Source organism: Pleurodeles waltl, chromosome 1_2 (assembly GCF_031143425.1).
Source record: "Pleurodeles waltl isolate 20211129_DDA chromosome 1_2, aPleWal1.hap1.20221129, whole genome shotgun sequence".
NCBI lineage: Eukaryota > Metazoa > Chordata > Amphibia > Caudata > Salamandridae > Pleurodeles > Pleurodeles waltl.
The window spans coordinates 1,322,723,153-1,322,738,992 of NC_090437.1; positions in this window are offsets into that span (position 1 = coordinate 1,322,723,153).

Consider the following 15,840-nt stretch of genomic DNA (forward strand, 5'->3'; position numbering starts at 1 on the left):
TCACAATTTGGCTAAAAAAAGCACATTTTCCTACATTTTGGTGACAGAAAGTTCTGGAATCAGAGAGGAGCCACAAATTTCCTTCCACCCAGCGTTCCCCCAAGTCGCCCGATAAAAATGATACCTCACGTGTGTGGGTAGGCCTAGCACCCGCGACAGGAAATGCCCCAAAACGCAACGTGCACACATCACATGTTTTGAAAGAAAACAAAGGTGTTTTTTGCAAAGTGCCTACCTGTAGATTTTGGCCTCTATCTCAGCCGGCACCTATGGAAACCTACCAAACCTATGCATTTTTGAAAACTAGAGACCTAGGGGATTCCAAGATGGGGTGACTTGTGGGGCTCTGACCAGGTTTTGTTACCCAGAATCCTTTTCAAACCTCAAAATTTGACAAAAAAAACACATTATCCTCACATTTTGGTGACAGAAAGTTCTGGAATCAGAGAGGAGCCACAAATTTCCTTCCACCCAGCGTTCCCCTAAGTCTCCAGATAAAAATGATACCTCACTTGTGTGGGTAGGCCTAGCGCCTGCAACAGAAAAATGCCCCAAAACGCAACATGCACACATCACATTTTTTTAAAGAAAACAGAGGTGTTTTTCGCAAAGTGCCTACCTGTAGATTTTGGCCTCTAGCTCAGCTGGCACCTAGGGAAACCTACCAAACCTATGAATTTTTGAAAACTAGAGACCTAGGGGAATCCAAGATGGGGTGACTTGTGTGGCTCTGACAAGGTTTTGTTACCCAGAATCTTTTGCAAACCTCACAATTTGGCTAAAAAAACACATTTTCCTCACATTTTGGTGACAGAAAGTTCTGGAATCAGAGAGGAGCCACACATTTCCTTCCACCCAGTGTTCCCCCAAGTCTCCCGATAAAAATGATACCTCACTTGTGTGGGTAGACCTAGCACCCGCAACAGGAAATGCTCCAAAACGCAACATGGACACATCAAATTTTTTGAAAGAAAACAGAGGTGTTTTTTGCAAAGTGCCTACCTGTAGATTTTGGCCTCTAGCTCAGCCGGCTCCTAGGGAAACCTACCAAATCGGTGCCTTTTTGAAAACTAGAGACCTAGGGGAATCCAGGATGGGGTGACTTGTGGGGTTCTGACCAGGTTCTGTTACCCAGAATCCTTTGCAAACCTCAAAATTTGTCTAAAAAAACACATGTTCCTCACATTTCTGTGACAGAAAGTTCTAGAATCTGAGAGGAGGCACAAATTTCCTTCCACCCAGCGTTCCCGCAAGTCTCCCGATAAAAATGATACCTCACTTGTGTGGGTTGGCCTAGCGCCCGCGACAGGAAATGCCCCAAAATGCAACGTGGACCCATCCCATTTTTCGAAAGAAAACAGAGGTGTTTTTTGCAAAGTGCCTACCTGTAGATTTTGGCCTTTACCTCAGCCGGCACCTAGTGAAAACTACCAAACCTGTGCATTTCTGAAAACTCGAGACCTAGGGGAATCCAAGATGGGGTGACTTGTGGGGCTCTCACCAGGTTCTGTTACCCAGAACCCTTTGCAAACCTCACAATTTGGCTAAAAAAACACATTTTCCTCACATTTTGGTGACAGAAAGTTCTGGAATCAGAGAGGAGCCACAAATTTCCTTCCACCCAGCGTTCCCCCAAGTCTCCCGATAAAAATGATACCTCACTTGTGTGGGTAGGCCTAGCGCCCACGACAGGAAATGCCCCAAAACGCAACGTGCACACATCACATTTTTTGAAAGACAACAGAGGTGTTTTTTGCAAAGTGCCTACCTGTAGATTTTGGCCTCTAGCTCAGCCGGCACCTAGGGAAACCTACCAAACCTATGCATTTTTGAAAACTAGAGACCTAGCGGAATCCAAGATGGGGTGACTTGTGGGGCTCTGACAAGGTTTTGTTACCCAGAATCCTTTGCAAACCTCACAATTTGGCTAAACAAACACATTTTCCTCACATTTTGGTGACAGAAAGTTCTGGAATCAGAGAGGAGCCACAAATTTCCTTCCACCCAGTGTTCCCCAAAGTCTCCCGATAAAAATGATACCTCACTTGTGTGGGTAGGCCTAGCACCCGCAACAGGAAATGCTCCAAAACGCAACGTGGACACATCAAATTTTTTGAAAGAAAACAGAGGTGTTTTTTGCAAAGTGCCTACCTGTAGATTTTGGCCTCTACCTCAGCCGGCACCTAGGAAAACTACCAAACCTGTGCATTTCTGAAAACTCGAGACCTAGGGGAATCCAAGATGGGGTGACTTGTGGGGCTCTCATCAGGTTCTGTTACCCAGAATCCTTTGCAAACCTCAAAATTTGGTTAAGAAAATACATTTTCCTCACATTTTGGTGACAGAAAGTTCTGGAATCAGAGAGGAGCCACAAATTTCCTTCCACCCAGCGTTCCCCCAAGTCTCCAGGTAAAAATGATACCTCAATTGTGTGGGTAGGCCTAGCGCCGGCGACAAAAAATGCCCCAAAACGCAACGTGCACACATCACATTTTTTGAAAGACAACAGAGGTGTTTTTTGCAAAGTGCCTACCTGTAGATTTTGGCCTCTAGCTCAGCCGGCACCTAGGGAAACCTACCAAACCTATGCATTTTTGAAAACTAGAGACCTAGCGGAATCCAAGATGGGGTGACTTGTGGGGCTCTGACCAGGTTTTGTTACCCAGAATCCTTTGCAAACCTCAAAATGTGGCTAAAAAAACTCATTTTCCTCACATTTTGGTGACAGAAAGTTATGGAATCTGAGAGGAGCCACAAATTTCCTTCCACCCAGCGTTCCCGCAAGTCTCCCGATAAAAATGATACCTCACTTGTGTGGGTAGGCCTAGCGCCCGCGACAGGAAATGCCCCAAAATGCAACGTGGACACATCTCATTTTTCGAGAGAAAACAGAGGTGTTTTTTGCAAAGTGCCTACCTGTAGATTTTGGCCTCTAGCTCAGCCGGCACCTAGGGAAACCTACCAAACCTGTGCTTTTTTGAAAACTAGAGACCCAGGGGAATCCAAGATGGGGTTATTTGTGGGGCTCTGACCAGGGTCTGTTACCCAGAATCCTTTGCAAACCTCACAATTTGGCTAAACAAACACATTTTCCTCACATTTTGGTGACAGAAAGTTCTGGAATCAGAGAGGAGACACAAATTTCCTTCCACCCAGCTTTCCCCAAGTCTCCCGATAAAAATGATACCTCACTTGTGTGGGTAGGCCTAGCGCCCGCGACAGTGAATGCCCCAGAACGCAACATGCACACATCACATTTTTTTAAAGAAAACAGAGTTGTTTTTTGCAAAGTGCCTACCTGTAGATTTTGGCCTCTAGCTCAGCCGGCACCTAGGGAAACCTACCAAACCTGTGCATTTCTGAAAACTAGAGACATAGGGGAATCCAAGATGGGGTGACTTGTGGGGCTCTCACCAGGTTCTGTTACCCAGAACCCTTTGCAAACCTCAACATTTGGTTAAAAAAACACATTTTCCTCACATTTTGGTGACAGAAAGTTCTGGAATCAGAGAGGAGCCACAAATTTCCTTCCACCCAGCGTTCCCCTAAGTCTCCAGATAAAAATGATACCTCACTTGCGTGGGTAGGCCTAGCGCCTGCGACAGGAAATGCCCCAAAACGCAACGTGCACACATCACATTTTTTTAAAGAAAACAGAGGTGTTTTTTGCAAAGTGCCTATCTCTAGATTTTGGCCTCTAGCTCAGCTGGCACCTAGGGAAACCTACCAAACCTATGCATTTTTGAAAACTAGAGACCTAGGGGAATCCAAGATGGGGTGACTTGTGGGGCTCTGACAAGGTTTTGTTACCCAGAATCCTTTGCAAACCTCACAATTTGGCTAAAAAAACACATTTTCCTCACATTTTGGTGACAGAAAGTTCTGGAATCAGAGAGGAGCCACACATTTCCTTCCTCCCAGCGTTCCCCCAAGTCTCCCGATAAAAATGATACCTCACTTGTGTGGGTAGGCCTAGCGCCCGCGACAGGAAATGCCCCAAAACTCAACGTGGTCCCATCCCATTTTTCGAAAGAAAACAGAGGTGTTTTTTGCAAAGTGCCTACCTGTAGATTTTGGCTCTAGGTCAGCTGGCACCTAGGGAAACCTACCAAACCTGTGCATTTTTTAAAACTAGAGACCTAGGGGAATCCAAGATGGGGTGATTTGTGGGGCTCTGACCAGGTTCTGTTACCCAGAATCTTTTGCAAACCTCAAAATTTGGCTAAACAAACACATTTTCCTCACATTTCGGTTACAGAAAGTTCTGGAATCAGAGAGGAGCCACATATTTCCTTCCACCCGGCGTTCCTCCAAGTCTCCCGATAAAAATGGTACCTCACTTGTGTGGGTAGGCCTAGCGCCCGCGACAGGAAATGCCCCAAAATGCAACATGCACACATCACATTTTTTGAGAGAAAACAGAGGTGTTTTTTGCAAAGTGCCTACCTGTAGATTTTGGCCTCTAGCTCAGCCGGCACCTAGGGAAACCTACCAAACCTGTGCTTTTTTGAAAACTAGAGACCCAGGGGAATCCAAGATGGGGTGATTTGTGGGGCTCTGACCAGGGTCTGTTACCCAGAATCCTTTGCAAACCTCACAATTTGGCTAAACAAACACATTTTCCTCACATTTTGGTGACAGAAAGTTCTGGAATCAGAGAGGAGACACAAATTTCCTTCCACCCAGCTTTCCCCAAGTCTCCCGATAAAAATGATACCTCACTTGTGTGGGTAGGCCTAGCGCCCGCGACAGGGAATGCCCCAGAACGCGACATGCACACATCACATTTTTTTAAAGAAAACAGAGTTGTTTTTTGCAAAGTGCCTACCTGTAGATTTTGGCCTCTAGCTCAGCCGGCACCTAGGGAAACCTACCAAACCTGTGCATTTCTGAAAACTAGAGACATAGGGGAATCCAAGATGGGGTGACTTGTGGGGCTCTCACCAGGTTCTGTTACCCAGAACCCTTTGCAAACCTCAAAATTTGGTTAAAAAAACACATTTTCCTCACATTTTGGTGACAGAAAGTTCTGGAATCAGAGAGGAGCCACAAATTTCCTTCCACCCAGCGTTCCCCTAAGTCTCCAGATAAAAATGATACCTCACTTGCGTGGGTAGGCCTAGCGCCTGCGACAGGAAATGCCCCAAAACGCAACGTGCACACATCACATTTTTTTAAAGAAAACAGAGGTGTTTTTTGCAAAGTGCCTATCTCTAGATTTTGGCCTCTAGCTCAGCTGGCACCTAGGGAAACCTACCAAACCTATGCATTTTTGAAAACTAGAGACCTAGGGGAATCCAAGATGGGGTGACTTGTGGGGCTCTGACAAGGTTTTGTTACCCAGAATCCTTTGCAAACCTCACAATTTGGCTAAAAAAACACATTTTACTCACATTTTCGTGACAGAAAGTTCTGGAATCAGAGAGGAGCCACACATTTCCTTCCACCCAGCGTTCCCCCAAGTCTCCCGATAAAAATGATACCTCACTTGTGTGGGTAGGCCTAGCGCCCGCGACAGGAAATGCCCCTAAACTCAACGTGGTCCCATCCCATTTTTCGAAAGAAAACAGAGGTGTTTTTTGCAAAGTGCCTACCTGTAGATTTTGGCCTCTAGCTCAGCTGGCACCTAGGGAAACCTACCAAACCTGTGCATTTTTTAAAACTAGAGACCTAGGGGAATCCAAGATGGGGTGATTTGTGGGGCTCTGACCAGGTTCTGTTACCCAGAATCTTTTGCAAACCTCAAAATTTGGCTAAACAAACACATTTTCCTCACATTTCGGTTACAGAAAGTTCTGGAATCAGAGAGGAGCCACATATTTCCTTCCACCCGGCGTTCCTCCAAGTCTCCCGATAAAAATGGTACCTCACTTGTGTGGGTAGGCCTAGTGCCCGCGACAGGAAATGCCCCAAAACGCAACGTGCACACATCACATGTTTTGAAAGAAAACAGAGGTGTTTTTTGCAAAGTGCCTACCTGTAGATTTTGGCCTCTAGCTCAGCCGGCACCTATGGAAACCTACCAAACCTATGCATTTTTGAAAACTAGAGACCTAGGGGAATCCAAGATGGGGTGACTTGTGGGGCTCTGACCAGGTTCCGTTTCCCAGAATCCTTTGCAAACCTCACAATTTGGCTAAACAAACACATTTTCCTCACATTTTGGTGACAGAAAGTTCTGGAATCAGAGAGGAGCCACAAATTTCCTTCCACCCAGCTTTCCCCAAGTCTCCCGATAAAAATGATACCTCACTTGTGTGGGTAGGCCTAGCTCCCGCGACAGGGAATGCCCCAAAACGCAACATGCACAGATCACATTTTTTGAAAGAAAACAGAGTTGTTTTTTGCAAAGTGCCTACCTGTAGATTTTGGCCTCTAGCTCAGCCGGCACCTAGGGAAACCTACCAAACCTGTGCATTTCTGAAAACTAGAGACCTAGGGGAATCCAAGATGCGGTGACTTGTGGGGCTCTCACCAGGTTCTGTTACTCAGAACCCTTTGCAAAAATCAAAATTTGGTTAAAAAAACACATTTTCCTCACATTTTAGTGACAGAAAGTTCTGGAATCAGAGAGGAGCCACAAATTTCCTTCCACCCAGCGTTCCCCTAAGTCTCCAGATACAAATGATACCTCACTTGTGTGGGTAGGCCTAGCGCCTGCGACAGGAAATGCCCCAAAACGCAACATGCACACATCACATTTTTTGAAAGAAAACAGAGGTGTTTTTTGCAAAGTGCCTACCTGTAGATTTTGGCCTCTACCTCAGCCGGCACCTAGGAAAACTACCAAACCTGTGCATTTCTGAAAACTCGAGACCTAGGGGAATCCAAGACGGGGTGACTTGTGGGGCTCTCATCAGGTTCTGTTACCCAGAATCCTTTGCAAACCTCAAAATTTGGTTAAGAAAATACATTTTCCTCACATTTTGGTGACAGAAAGTTCTGGAATCAGAGAGGAGCCACAAATTTCCTTCCACCCAGCGTTCCCCCAAGTCTCCAGGTAAAAATGATACCTCAATTGTGTGGGTAGGCGTAGCGCCGGCGACAAGAAATGCCCCAAAACGCAACGTGCACACATCACATTTTTTGAAAGACAACAGAGTTGTTTTTTGCAAAGTGCCTACCTGTAGATTTTGGCCTCTAGCTCAGCCGGCACCTAGGGAAACCTACCAAACCTATGCATTTTTGAAAACTAGAGACCTAGCGGAATCCAAGATGGGGTGACTTGTGGGGCTCTGACCAGGTTTTGTTACCCAGAATCCTTTGCAAACCTCAAAATGTGGCTAAAAAAACTCATTTTCCTCAAATTTTGGTGACAGAAAGTTATGGAATCTGAGAGGAGTCACAAATTTCCTTCCACCCAGCGTTCCCGCAAGTCTCCCGATAAAAATGATACCTCACTTGTGTGGGTAGGCCTAGCGCCTGCGACAGGAAATGCCCCAAAATGCAACGTGGACACATCTCATTTTTCGAGAGAAAACAGAGGTGTTTTTTGCAAAGTGCCTACCTGTAGATTTTGGCCTCTAGCTCAGCCGGCACCTAGGGAAACCTACCAAACCTGTGCTTTTTTGAAAACTAGAGACCCAGGGGAATCCAAGATGGGGTTATTTGTGGGGCTCTGACCATTGTCTGTTACCCAGAATCCTTTGCAAACCTCACAATTTGGCTAAACAAACACATTTTCCTCACATTTTGGTGACAGAAAGTTCTGGAATCAGAGAGGAGACACAAATTTCCTTCCACCCAGCTTTCCCCAAGTCTCCCGATAAAAATGATACCTCACTTGTGTGGGTAGGCCTAGCGCCCGCGACAGTGAATGCCCCAGAACGCAACATGCACACATCACATTTTTTTAAAGAAAACAGAGTTGTTTTTTGCAAAGTGCCTACCTGTAGATTTTGGCCTCTAGCTCAGCCGGCACCTAGGGAAACCTACCAAACCTGTGCATTTCTGAAAACTAGAGACATAGGGGAATCCAAGATGGGGTGACTTGTGGGGCTCTCACCAGGTTCTGTTACCCAGAACCCTTTGCAAACCTCAAAATTTGGTTAAAAAAACACATTTTCCTCACATTTTGGTGACAGAAAGTTCTGGAATCAGAGAGGAGCCACAAATTTCCTTCCACCCAGCGTTCCCCTAAGTCTCCAGATAAAAATGATACCTCACTTGCGTGGGTAGGCCTAGCGCCTGCGACAGGAAATGCCCCAAAACGCAACGTGCACACATCACATTTTTTTAAAGAAAACAGAGGTGTTTTTTGCAAAGTGCCTATCTCTAGATTTTGGCCTCTAGCTCAGCTGGCACCTAGGGAAACCTACCAAACCTATGCTTTTTTGAAAACTAGAGACCTAGGGGAATCCAAGATGGGGTGACTTGTGGGGCTCTGACAAGGTTTTGTTACCCAGAATCCTTTGCAAACCTCACAATTTGGCTAAAAAAACACATTTTCCTCACATTTTGGTGACAGAAAGTTCTGGAATCAGAGAGGAGCCACACATTTCCTTCCTCCCAGCGTTCCCCCAAGTCTCCCGATAAAAATGATACCTCACTTGTGTGGGTAGGCCTAGCGCCCGCGACAGGAAATGCCCCAAAACTCAACGTGGTCCCATCCCATTTTTCGAAAGAAAACAGAGGTGTTTTTTGCAAAGTGCCTACCTGTAGATTTTGGCTCTAGCTCAGCTGGCACCTAGGGAAACCTACCAAACCTGTGCATTTTTTAAAACTAGAGACCTAGGGGAATCCAAGATGGGGTGATTTGTGGGGCTCTGACCAGGTTCTGTTACCCAGAATCTTTTGCAAACCTCAAAATTTGGCTAAACAAACACATTTTCCTCACATTTCGGTTACAGAAAGTTCTGGAATCAGAGAGGAGCCACATATTTCCTTCCACCCGGCGTTCCTCCAAGTCTCCCGATAAAAATGGTACCTCACTTGTGTGGGTAGGCCTAGCGCCCGCGACAGGAAATGCCCCAAAATGCAACGTGGACACATCTCATTTTTTGAGAGAAAACAGAGGTGTTTTTTGCAAAGTGCCTACCTGTAGATTTTGGCCTCTAGCTCAGCCGGCACCTAGGGAAACCTACCAAACCTGTGCTTTTTTGAAAACTAGAGACCCAGGGGAATCCAAGATGGGGTGATTTGTGGGGCTCTGACCAGGGTCTGTTACCCAGAATCCTTTGCAAACCTCACAATTTGGCTAAACAAACACATTTTCCTCACATTTTGGTGACAGAAAGTTCTGGAATCAGAGAGGAGACACAAATTTCCTTCCACCCAGCTTTCCCCAAGTCTCCCGATAAAAATGATACCTCACTTGTGTGGGTAGGCCTAGCGCCCGCGACAGGGAATGCCCCAGAACGCGACATGCACACATCACATTTTTTTAAAGAAAACAGAGTTGTTTTTTGCAAAGTGCCTACCTGTAGATTTTGGCCTCTAGCTCAGCCGGCACCTAGGGAAACCTACCAAACCTGTGCATTTCTGAAAACTAGAGACATAGGGGAATCCAAGATGGGGTGACTTGTGGGGCTCTGACAAGGTTTTGTTACCCAGAATCCTTTGCAAACCTCACAATTTGGCTAAAAAAACACATTTTCCTCACATTTTGGTGACAGAAAGTTCTGGAATCAGAGAGGAGCCACACATTTCCTTCCTCCCAGCGTTCCCCCAAGTCTCCCGATAAAAATGATACCTCACTTGTGTGGGTAGGCCTAGCGCCCGCGACAGGAAATGCCCCTAAACTCAACGTGGTCCCATCCCATTTTTCGAAAGAAAACAGAGGTGTTTTTTGCAAAGTGCCTACCTGTAGATTTTGGCCTCTAGCTCAGCTGGCACCTAGGGAAACCTACCAAACCTGTGCATTTTTTAAAACTAGAGACCTAGGGGAATCCAAGATGGGGTGATTTGTGGGGCTCTGACCAGGTTCTGTTACCCAGAATCTTTTGCAAACCTCAAAATTTGGCTAAACAAACACATTTTCCTCACATTTCGGTTACAGAAAGTTCTGGAATCAGAGAGGAGCCACATATTTCCTTCCACCCGGCGTTCCTCCAAGTCTCCCGATAAAAATGGTACCTCACTTGTGTGGGTAGGCCTAGTGCCCGCGACAGGAAATGCCCCAAAACGCAACGTGCACACATCACATGTTTTGAAAGAAAACAGAGGTGTTTTTTGCAAAGTGCCTACCTGTAGATTTTGGCCTCTAGCTCAGCCGGCACCTGTGGAAACCTACCAAACCTATGCATTTTTGAAAACTAGAGACCTAGGGGAATCCAAGATGGGGTGACTTGTGGGGCTCTGACCAGGTTCCGTTACCCAGAATCCTTTGCAAACCTCACAATTTGGCTAAACAAACACATTTTCCTCACATTTTGGTGACAGAAAGTTCTGGAATCAGAGAGGAGCCACAAATTTCCTTCCACCCAGCTTTCCCCAAGTCTCCCGATAAAAATGATACCTCACTTGTGTGGGTAGGCCTAGCTCCCGCGACAGGGAATGCCCCAAAACGCAACATGCACAGATCACATTTTTTGAAAGAAAACAGAGTTGTTTTTTGCAAAGTGCCTACCTGTAGATTTTGGCCTCTAGCTCAGCCGGCACCTAGGGAAACCTACCAAACCTGTGCATTTCTGAAAACTAGATACCTAGGGGAATCCAAGATGCGGTGACTTGTGGGGCTCTCACCAGGTTCTGTTACTCAGAACCCTTTGCAAAAATCAAAATTTGGTTAAAAAAACACATTTTCCTCACATTTTGGTGACAGAAAGTTCTGGAATCAGAGAGGAGCCACAAATTTCCTTCCACCCAGCGTTCCCCTAAGTCTCCAGATACAAATGATACCTCACTTGTGTGGGTAGGCCTAGCGCCTGCGACAGGAAATGCCCCAAAACGCAACATGCACACATCACATTTTTTGAAAGAAAACAGAGGTGTTTTTTGCAAAGTGCCTACCTCTAGATTTTGGCCTCTAGCTCAGCTGGCACCTAGGGAAACCTACCAAACCTATGCATTTTTGAAAACTAGAGACCTAGGGGAATCCAAGATGGGGTGACTTGTGGGGCTCTGACAAGGTTTTGTTACCCAGAATCCTTTGCAAACCTCACAATTTGGCTAAAAAAACAAATTTTCCTCACATTTTGGTGACAGAAAGTTCTGGAATCAGAGAGGAGCCACACATTTCCTTCCACCCAGCGTTCCCCCAAGTCTCCCGATAAAACTGATACCTCACTTGTGTGGGTAGGCCTAGCGCCCGCGACAGGTAATGCCCCAAAACGCAACGTGGACCCATCCCATTTTTCGAAAGAAAACAGAGGTGTTTTTTGCAAAGCGCCTACCTGTAGATTTTGGCCTCTAGCTCAGCTGGCACCTAGGGAAACCTACCAAACCTGTGCATTTTTGAAAACTAGAGACCTAGGGGAATCCAAGATGGGGTGATTTGTGGGGCTCTGACCAGGTTCTGTTACCCAGAATCCTTTGCAAACCTCAAAATTTGGCTAAACAAACACATTTTCCTCACATTTCGGTGACAGAAAGTTCTGGAATCAGAGAGGAGCCACAAATTTCCTTCCACCCGGCGTTCCTCCAAGTCTCCAAATAAAAATGGTACCTCACTTGTGTGGGTAGGCCTAGTGCCCGCGCCAGGAAATGCCCCAAAACGCAACGTGCACACATCACATGTTTTGAAAGAAAACAGAGGTGTTTTTTGCAAAGTGCCTACCTGTAGATTTTGGCCTCTAGCTCAGCCGGCACCAATGGAAACCTACCAAACCTATGCATTTTTGAAAACTAGAGACCTAGGGGAATCCAAGATGGGGTGACTTGTGGGGCTCTGACCAGGTTCTGTTACCCAGAATCCTTTGCAAACCTCACAATTTGGCTAAACAAACACATTTTCCTCACATTTTGCTGACAGAAAGTTCTGGAATCAGAGAGGAGCCACAAATTTCCTTCCACCCAGCTTTCCCCAAGTCTCCCGATAAAAATGATACCTCACTTGTGTGGGTAGGCCTAGCGCCCGCGACACCGAAAGCCCCAAAACGCAACATGCACACATCACATTTTTTGAAAGAAAACAGAGTTGTTTTTTGAAAAGTGCCTACCTGTAGATTTTGGCCTCTAGCTCAGCCGGCACCTAGGGAAACCTACCAAACCTGTGCATTTCTGAAAACTAGAGACCTAGGGGAATCCTAGATGGGGTGACTTGTGGGGCTCTCACCAGGTTCTGTTACCCAGAACCCTTTGCAAACCTCAGAATTTGGTTAATAAACACATTTTCCTCACATTTTGGTGACAGAAAGTTCTGGAATCAGAGAGGAGCCACAAATTTCCTTCCACCCAGCGTTCCCCTAAGTCTCCAGATAAAAATGATACCTCACTTGTGTGGGTAGGCCTAGTGCCCGCGACAGGAAATGCCCCAAAACGCAACATGGACCCATCCCATTTTTCGAAAGAAAACAGAGGTGTTTTTTGCAAAGTGCATACCAGTAGATTTTGGCCTCTAGCTCAGCTGGCACCTAGGGAAACCTACCAAACCTATGCATTTTTTAAAACTAGAGACCTAGGGGAATCCAAGATGGGGTGACTTGTGGGGCTCTGACAAGGTTTTGTTACCCAGAATCCTTTGCAAACCTCACAATTAGGCTAAAAAAAGCACATTTTCCTCACATTTTGGTGACAGAAAGTTCTGGAATCAGAGAGGAGCCACAAATTTCCTTCCACCCAGCGTTCCCGCAAGTCTCCCGATAAAAATGATACCTCACGTGTGTGGGTAGGCCTAGCGCCCGCGACAGGAAATGCCCCAAAACGCAACGTGCACACATCACATGTTTTGAAAGAAAACAAAGGTGTTTTTTGCAAAGTGCCTACCTGTAGATTTTGGCCTCTAGCTCAGCCGGCACCTATGGAAACCTACCAAACCTATGCATTTTTGAAAACTAGAGACCTAGGGGATTCCAAGATGGGGTGACTTGTGGGGCTCTGACCAGGTTTTATTACCCAGAATCCTTTTCAAACCTCAAAATTTGACAAAAAAAACACATTATCCTCACATTTTGGTGACAGAAAGTTCTGGAATCAGAGAGGAGCCACAAATTTTCTTCCACCCGGCGTTCCTCCAAGTCTCCCAATAAAAATGGTACCTCACTTGTGTGGGTAGGCCTAGTGCCCGCGACAGGAAATGCCCCAAAACGCAACGTGCACACATCACATGTTTTGAAAGGAAACAGAGGTGTTTTTTGCAAAGTGCCTACCTGTAGATTTTGGCCTCTAGCTCAGCCGGCACCTATGGAAACCTACCAAAACTATGCATTTTTGAAAACTAGAGACCTAGGGGAATCCAAGATGGGGTGACTTGTGGGGCTCTGACCAGGTTCTGTTAGCCAGAATCCTGTGCAAACCTCACAATTTGGCTAAACAAACACATTTTCCTCACATTTTGGTGACAGAAAGTTCTGGAATCAGAGAGGAGCCACAAATTTCATTCCACCCAGCTTTCCCCAAGTCTCCCGATAAAAATGATACCTCACTTGTGTGGGTAGGCCTAGCGCCCGCGACAGGGAATGCCCCAAAACGCAACATGCACACATCACATTTATTGAAAGAAAACAGAGTTGTTTTTTGCAAAGTGCCTACCTGTAGATTTTGGCCTCTAGCTCAGCCGGCACCTAGGGAAACCTACCAAACCTGTGCATTCCTGAAAACTAGAGACCTAGGGGAATCCTAGATGGGGTGACTTGTGGGGCTCTCACCAGGTTCTGTTACCCAGAACCCTTTGCAAACCTCAAAATTTGGTTAAAAAACACATTTTCCTCACATTTTGGTGACAGAAAGTTCTGGAATCAGAGAGGAGCCACAAATTTCCTTCCACCCAGCGTTCCCCTAAGTCTCCAGATAAAAATGATACCTCACTTGTGTGGGTAGGCCTAGTGCCCGCGACAGGAAATGCCCCAAAACGCAACGTGGACTCATCCCATTTTTCGAAAGAAAACAGAGGTGTTTTTTGCAAAGTGCCTACCTGTAGATTTTGGCCTCTAGCTCAGTTGGCACCTAGGGAAACCTACCAAACCTATGCATTTTTTAAAACTAGAGACCTAGGGGAATCCAAGATGGGGTGACTTGTGGGGCTCTGACAAGGTTTTGTTACCCAGAATCCTTTGCAAACCTCACAATTTGGCTAAAAAAAGCACATTTTCCTCACATTTTGGTGACAGAAAGTTCTGGAATCAGAGAGGAGCCACAAATTTCCTTCCACCCAGCGTTCCCCCAAGTCTCCCGATAAAAATGATACCTCACGTGTGTGGGTAGGCCTAGCGCCTGCGACAGGAAATGCCCCAAAACGCAACGTGCACACATCACATGTTTTGAAAGAAAACAAAGGTGTTTTTTGCAAAGTGCCTACCTGTAGATTTTGGCCTCTAGCTCAGCCGGCACCTATGGAAACCTACCAAACCTATGCATTTTTTAAAACTAGAGACCTAGGGGATTCCAAGATGGGGTGACTTGTGGGGCTCTGACCAGGTTTTGTTACCCAGAATCCTTTTCAAACCTCAAAATTTGACAAAAAAAACACATTATCCTCACATTTTGGTGACAGAAAGTTCTGGAATCAGAGAGGAGCCACAAATTTCCTTCCACCCAGCGTTCCCCTAAGTCTCCAGATAAAAATGATACCTCACTTGTGTGGGTAGGCCTAGCGCCTGGAACAGGAAATGCCCCAAAACGCAACATGCACACATCACATTTTTTTAAAGAAAACAGAGGTGTTTTTCGCAAAGTGCCTACCTGTAGATTTTAGCCTCTAGCTCAGCTGGCACCTAGGGAAACCTACCAAACCTATGCATTTTTGAAAACTAGAGACCTAGGGGAATCCAAGATGGGGTGACTTGTGGGGCTCTGACAAGGTTTTGTTACCCAGAATCTTTTGCAAACCTCACAATTTGGCTAAAAAAACACATTTTCCTCACATTTTGGTGACAGAAAGTTCTGGAATCAGAGAGGAGCCAGACATTTCCTTCCACCCAGTGTTCCCCCAAGTCTCCCGATAAAAATGATACCTCACTTGTGTGGGTAGACCTAGCACCCGCAACAGGAAATGCTCCAAAACGCAACATGGACACATCAAATTTTTTGAAAGAAAACAGAGGTGTTTTTTGCAAAGTGCCTACCTGTAGATTTTGTCCTCTAGCTCATCCGGCTCCTAGGGAAACCTACCAAATCGGTGCCTTTTTGAAAACTAGAGACCTAGGGGAATCCAGGATGGGGTGACTTGTGGGGTTCTGACCAGGTTCTGTTACCCAGAATCCTTTGCAAACCTCAAAATTTGTCTAAAAAAACACATGTTCCTCACATTTCTGTGACAGAAAGTTCTAGAATCTGAGAGGAGGCACAAATTTCCTTCCACCCAGCGTTCCCGCAAGTCTCCCGATAAAAATGATACCTCACTTGTGTGGGTTGGCCTAGCGCCCGCGACAGGAAATGCCCCAAAATGCAACGTGGACCCATCCCATTTTTCGAAAGAAAACAGAGGTGTTTTTTGCAAAGTGCCTACCTGTAGATTTTGGCCTTTACCTCAGCCGGCACCTAGGGAAAACTACCAAACCTGTGCATTTCTGAAAACTCGAGACCTAGGGGAATCCAAGATGGGGTGACTTGTGGGGCTCTCACCAGGTTCTGTTACCCAGAACCCTTTGCAAACCTCACAATTTGGCTAAAAAAACACATTTTCCTCACATTTTGGTGACAGAAAGTTCTGGAATCAGAGAGGAGCCACAAATTTCCTTCCACCCAGCGTTCCCCCAAGTCTCCCGATAAAAATGATACCTCACTTGTGTGGGTAGGCCTAGC